Raw genomic sequence first — 7,570 nt, forward strand, 5'->3', positions numbered from 1 at the left:
TGAATTCCTGACCTGACCCAACTGTGCAAGCATTGGCAGGCTTCATGACAGCAAAGAGAGGGAGAGGGGGGCAGTGCCTGGAAGCTTGGAGGGGCTTATGGTGGGGGGGGGGGTAGTTCTCCTTTAAGACCTGGTGGCATCCGAGGGCTTCTCCCGAAGCGAAAGATAGGTGGAAGCATGAGCTGGGTTTTGGGACATCTTATGTTATAGTTGTGATCAAGTACAAGATACTGTTTTATTACTACAGGGGAAAAAGAAAATCAGTTTTTAAAAACTAAATTATTTGATTAAAATAATACAGTAGCTTGGTGACTAAGCTACATGAAATCATATTGGTGGCAAAACAATCCTATTGGGTTTATTTAATGTTTAAGATAAAATATGATAATCCAAACTACTGAAAACTTCAAGGCTCAAGCATTCTTGATAAGCGATCTTATGCCTGTATAGTTTACCCAATGAGCACCCCATTTTCCTATGATAAAATATGTAGGCCACCTAATAGTGATGGGCGAATTTATTCGCTAGGCGTGAATTCAAGGCAAATTCCTGTGATTCACCGGCAGCGAATAAATTTGTGAAACCGCCATCAAATTTTTCGCCGTTTTGCGAATTTCGCAGGAAATTCGTGAATTTTTTGGTGATGTGAAACGCCCCAAATTCGCCCATCACTAAACACTAAGGGGCACATTTACTAAGCTCGCCTGAAGGATTCAAATGAAAAAAACGTTGAATTTCGAAGTATTTTTTTGGGTACTTTGACCATCGAATAGGCTACTACGACTTTCGACTTCGACTTTGATTCAAACGATTCAAAGTAAAAATCTTTCGACTACTCGACAATTCAATAGTCGAAGTACTGTCTCTTTAAAAAAAACTTCGACTACATACTTCGGTAGTTTAAACCTACCGAGGTACAATGTTGGCCCATGGGGACCTTCTCCATTACTTTTTTGATCGAAGAAAAATCCTTCGAACGATTTTTCCTTTGATCGATCGATCGTAGGATTTGCAGTAAAACCTTCTAATTCGATATTCTAATTCGTAGGATTTTACTTTGAGGGACGAATTCGAGGGTTTATTAACCCTCGATATTCGACTCTTAGTAAATGTGCCCCTAAGAATTGGGGCATACCAACTAACTCTAGAAGCACACATGGATGGTAGTTCCATTTAAAACAGTAGGAAAATATGCAATAACCCATAGCAGCCAAGCATTTATTGCCTTTATTATTATATCTGCACCTGGCTGATGAAGCCTAGTCACTGATTGGTTGCTGGCCAGTTGCAAGTTTGCCAGAAGCAAATTTCTTTATACAGTATAGTGAATGGTTTCAGCAGCTACTTGTAATTACAATCTGCTGTGCACTAAACGTGAAAACAAATGCATAGTCGTCCTCCTAGAAACTGACACTGGTTGCCAGAAATAAAAGTTTTAAGGTTGGCAGGTTTAGAAATTGTTACAAAATACGAGGCTGAAAAGCGTTTTGCAGGCATTTGACAAAATGCAGCACAATGTAGGATATTGCTTTTCATTACCGTTCTTAGATTTTAATATATACAGTATGTGTATTTATATAAATAAATAAATATAATAGCACAAGAACCATGAATACCCACTAAAATATTTCCTTATAAGGACTACTTATGTTATATATTCACTACCATTCGGGTATATACTTTATGTATAACCATGGCAACTCTCTTCCTTTGTCCTGAAATACAATTTTTTTCCATTCTATACATGTAAAAATCTCTTCTACGAAGTAGATATGCGGTTATTCTTGTATCAGCTCTGATGTGTTCAGTCGTCTTTTTTCTATTCTACCCTGTCTAAGCAAAGCACTGCCTAATCTGTTGTTTAATGGAGCTTTAGATCAATTCCAATGATACCAAACTTTCCACCAGAAATAATTACAGTGGAACTCCAATTTTATTTCCCCTGATTTTACATTTTGCCAGATTTTACTTTTTTAATAGTCCTTTCATGTTGTAATGCACTTTTATGGCAGCATTTCCCTGATTTTAAGTTGGTTTTCCTGCTTTTTATGCCATAATTTTGCCCATTTTTTCATTAAAACCCCTGTTTATCCCTATGAAAATGTTAGGATTCCAGCATGCTAATTCTTTTTCTTACAGTTGAAACCATTTTTATAGGAAAATCCTGATTTTGCGTATCCCCATTTTACATTTTCTTTTTATGTTTATGTTTCTGATTGTATGTTGAAATGAAAAAATTAGTTATTGAGCTTTTAATTCAGCAGATCTCCAGTTTGCAATTTCAGTAATCTGGTTGCTAGCAACCATGCATTATTGATTTGAATAAGAGACTGGAATTTGAACAGAAAGATGAGAAATAAAATGTAGCAATAACAATATGTGTAGCCTTACAGAGCATTTGTTTTTAGATTTGGCCAGTAACTCCCATTTGAAAGCTGGAAACAGTCGAAATATAAGGGAATAGCATTTCAAAACTATATAAAATAAATAATGACGACCCGATAAAATGTTGCTGAGAATTGATCTTTCTATAACATACTAAAAGTTAACTTAAAGGTGAACCACCCCTATAATGAGTTCTTAATTGGAGGAATCGGATTTATTAAAAAAGGGGGAGGCCACCAAGAAAATAATGACATTGCTAGGGTAGCACTTGGCTAGGAGCAGGTTCCAGGGTATAAATTAAAACACCAGCAATTATATTTAAGTATGTACTGTAACATGGCAGGAAGATTCCCTATCCCTAGAGTATGTGAAATGCTTGCTATCTCTAGGATGATATTTTGTGCATGTGTTTATAATCATATTTTTTTGTATCCATTCATTTTTACCTACATCAATAAAGACACCAGAACCTGCAGCGGCCCAAAGGTATAGGGAAATAATATAATTTTGCAACTTTTGCATAAAAAATGTAGAATCTCTGTAATGATTCTGATGTTTTACCCTTTAAGTTGCTGTTATGCGGCTGATTTATTGGCTGTTATATAGTTCAGCTTTTTAGACCTGTGTGCTTTACAATTATGAGCCTATTTAAACTAGTCTTATAATATATTTTGAGGTGGAGGCTAATTGGCTGAAAAACAGAGAACTGGAGACTCAGCATGCAGCTTAACCGGGGTTCTTCCAGACAGTGAAGGGGTTAAGCCCATTAGGCAAGGGATGGTGAGCACAATGTAGGACCCACTGGGATAGTTAGAAGTTTACCATTATCCCACTGAGCACTAATTGCTAGTAGTGTAACAAAAATAATTCTCTTTGTAAAATTAGAAGTAGCACGCGGCTAGGTAATAAATCATTATTTTGTCTTTCTTACCCACAGCAATACTGACTGTCTGAAATTCCCTCTATCCCCGGGAGGAAATCCAGGGATCATATTTACAGCATTGGGGTCTGGAGATATTAGGAAATTTGTGCGTTAATGCTTGTATTGTATCCTGTAATTAGATTGTCCGTGGGCTGCCATTGCACCGGGTTTATAATGAATAACATTATTGTGCCTAGTGATGTTTGGGAAAGGAGTTATACATCTAAACATATGCCTTGTGTTGCCGCTGTTGTTTTGTAATGGTCTGTTAAGTAATAACAATGCTCTGTTTGATTGTATGTGTCTGTTCATCAGAGGGGACACAGAAAGGCTGCAGCATCCCCTTAATCACTTAGAAATCCTTCAACTCCTCTAACCCACTCGGCCCCCTCCCTCAGAAATGTAATTTGGCTGTTGGCTCACGAGCATGCTCAGTTCTTCTGAACTTAGATTACTAAACACACCCTCCAGTCTAGCAGCCAATGAAGAGATAGCATTGCTGGTTCCCATAGAAACTCTAGCTGTCTGATCCTCTTTTTTCTGCTAACCACCTTTCCTGACCTCAGCTTAAAGGGGAATTGTCGCAAAAATGAAAATTTAATATTAGCTTCATCATACTGAAATAAGAAACTTTCTAAATACAATGAATTAAAAATTATGAAATGATCAAGTTTATCTTCACTATTCCACTCTCAGCATCTGTTTCTCTTCATTCTCTCTTCATGCAGGAGTTGGGTGTCAGATAGTGAATGACAGTTAGATCCATTATATCTTATAGGGGGGCTCCTTTTGCCTAGCAGATGTATTAGAGCTCACTCTATTAAAATCACCAGAAATCATGTCTCTCTACATGCAGGATTTGTGCAAAAGTAAGTTATTTTATTAGATTTTCATTGTACTGAAATCAGTTATTTGAATGAGCTCTAATTCATCTGCTAGGAGATATATTGGATCTAACTGTCAATGATGGTCTGACACCCAACTGCTTTATAAAGAGAGAATGAAGAGAAACAGATGCTGAGAGAGGAACAGTGAGGATAAAGTTGATTATTTCAGAAATGATGCAGAATATTTAAATGATTGTACAGGTATGGAACCTGACCTGTTATTCAGAATGCTCGAGACCTGGGGGTTTCCGGATAACGGATCTTTCTGTAATTTGGGTCTTCATGCCTTAAGTCTACTAGAAATTAATTTTAACATTTAATAAATCCAATAGGCTGGTTTTGCTTCCAATAAGGATTAATTATATCTTAGTTGGGATCAAGTACAAGATACTGTTTTATTTTTACAGAGAAAAAGGAAATCATTGTTAAAAATTTGGATTATTTGGACAAAATGGAGTCTATGGGAGCCATTCCGCAATTTGAAGCTTTCTGGATTTTGGGTTTTCGGATAAGGGATCCTATACCTGTATTTAGAAAGTTTCTTATTTCAGTATGCTGAAGTTTATATAAAATTTTTATATTCGCGATAGTTGCCCTTTAACCATTACAGTGCTCAACCCCAGCAGAACTTTTTATCAAAGTATGTTGTGCCTGTGTAAAGCTGCATTCTGCATTGCATGGACTTTACAGCATACATGTCCTGTTTGCAGAGGAGGGGGTATATGCAGTACAAATGATGTGGCTGGGGTGGGGAAGTTGGTACCTAAATCTAGGGATGTAGCGAACGTCGGAAAAAAAGTTCGCGAACATATTCGCGAACTTGCGCAAAAATGCGAGCGGTTCGCGAACGGTTCGCGAACCCCATAGACTTCAATGGGAAGGCGAACTTTAACATCTAGAAAAGACATTTCTGGCCAGAAAAATGATTTTAAAGTTGTTTAAAGGGTGCAACGACCTGGACAGTGGCATGCCAGAGGGGGATCAAGGGCAAAAATGTATCTGAAAAATCTGCCTGTGTGTGCTTGGAAGAGATAGTGTAGGGGGAGAGCTGTTAGTGATTTCAGGGACAGATGATAGTAAGTTTGCTGGCTAGTAATCTGCTTGATACTGCTCTGTATTGGAGGGACAGAAGTCTGCAGGGATTTGAGGGACATTTTAGCTTAGGTAGCTTTGCTGGCTAGTAATCTACTGTTCTCTTTAAACAACTGCCATACGTTGACCTTGTAGGCATTGTTTGCCCAGTTTTTTTGGACGCAGCCACTGAAGCACAGTTGCCAGAAAAAATATGCCATATAAATGCTGAAAATAGTAATTTTTCGCCATACGTTGACCTTGTAGACATTGTTTGCCCAGTTTTTTTGGTTGCAGCCACTGAAGCACAGTTGCCAGAAAAAATATGCCATATTAATGCTGAAAATAGTCATTTTTTGCCATACGTTGACCTTGTAGGCATTGTTTGCCCAGTTTTTTTGGTCGCAGCCACTGAAGCACAGTTGCCAGAAAAAATATGCCATATAAATGCTGAAAATAGTCATTTTTTGCCATATACGTTGAGTCAACGTATGGCAAAAAATGACTATTTTCAGCATTTATATGGCATATTTTTTCTGGCCTCTGTGCTTCAGTGGCTGCGGCCAAAAAAACTGGGCAAACAATGCCTACAAGGTCAACGTATACACTACTACAGCGGTGGATACGGATTACGTAAAATATATGAATGCTGCTTGAAAAAAAGTAACTCAAGTGGTTTTTCTAGAGACGATATTATTATCAATATTTAGACAAAATGTGAACAAGCTCACACAGCTAGATGGCGGGTTGAAGAAAACAGTGTGCAAATATTGCCTACAAGGTCAACGTATACACTACTACAGCGGTGGATACGGATTACGTAAAATATATTATGGCTGCTTGAAAAAAGTCACTCCGGTGTTTTTTCTGGAGACGGTAATATTATGGATATTTAGACAGAATGTGAACAAGGTCACACAGCTAGATGGCGGGTTGAAGAAAACAGTGTGCAAATAATGCCTACAGGGCAAATAATGCCTAAAAGGTCAACTTATACACTACTACAGCGGTAGTAAAATAAAAAAAAGTAAAATAAAAAAAAATGAATATTAAAAAAAAAAAATTAAAGTTGGTGCTGCTGAACTACTAGGAGCAGCAGATTAGCACACCAGTCCCACTCCCCAACACTGCTAGACTAATAGCACTGGGCTCTTATAGTAGTAGTAGTAGTAGTAGTAGTAAAACAACAAAAAAATAAATAAAAGCAGTCCTTACAAGGACTACTGTTATTGCAGCAGTCAGCAGATGAGATCAGAAGCAGGACAGCTGCCCACTGCAGCTACATACAGAGCACTGCAGTAGAAGGTAGATTACTAGCCAGCAAAGCTACCTAAGCTTAAATGTCCCTCAAACCCCTGCAGACTTCTGTCCCTCCAATAACAGAGCAGTATCAAAACGATTACTAGCCAGCAAACTTTCAACTGTCCCTGAAATCACTAACAGGCAGCAGCTCTCTCCCTACACTATCTCTTCAGCACACACAGGCAGAGTGAAAAAACGCTGCAGGGCTTCGGTTTTTATAGGGAAGGGGAGTGGTCCAGGGGAGAGCTTCCTGATTGGCTGCCATGTACCTGCTGGTCTGGGGTGAGAGGGCAAAAAAAAGCGCCAACAATGGCGAACCCAAAATGGCGAACGTCGCGCGACGTTCGCAAACTTCCGGCGAGCGCGAACACCCGATGTTCGCGCGAACAAGTTCGCCGGCGAACAGTTCGCGACATCTCTACCTAAATCCTTTGACTCCAACTCCTCAGTTTATGGAACCTCTGACTCCAACTCCAAGAAACACGCGCTGCAGCACTCCGAATCCTGTGAAAGTGGTTAATTGTGCCAACAAACTAGGCAACGTTTTTGTCCAACGCCCTTTCTCAAGCCCAAACTGCAACTCAGACTTCTTTTTTTAAAGGAAGAGTAACACCAAAAAATGAAAGTGTATCAATGTAATTAAAATATAACGCTGCTCCAAACTATTCAGCTACTTTTCAGAACAAGGATTCAGATGCAAAAAATAAGCTAATCAGCAACAAATCCATGCCAATAAATAAAATATTATTCTTAGCTGGAATAAACTAACTCTACTTTAGAGTTTTTGTGTCCACTCTGCATCGTGCAGAAGACAAGTATTGACCAACTAAGAATCCTTAGATAAGAGTGTGATTAAAACTAGCTGGGCCTCTGAGCCCTGTTTAAAATATGGTTCAGAGGGAGCCCTGCATATTCCTAGAATCCTAGCAACTTTACTGTTTTTGATTATTTGATTCTATATCTTGCCAGATTTAAAATGGGGGTCACTGACCCCTGACAGTTT

This window comes from Xenopus laevis, chromosome 3S, assembly GCF_017654675.1.
Source record: "Xenopus laevis strain J_2021 chromosome 3S, Xenopus_laevis_v10.1, whole genome shotgun sequence".
NCBI classification, from domain to species: domain Eukaryota; kingdom Metazoa; phylum Chordata; class Amphibia; order Anura; family Pipidae; genus Xenopus; species Xenopus laevis.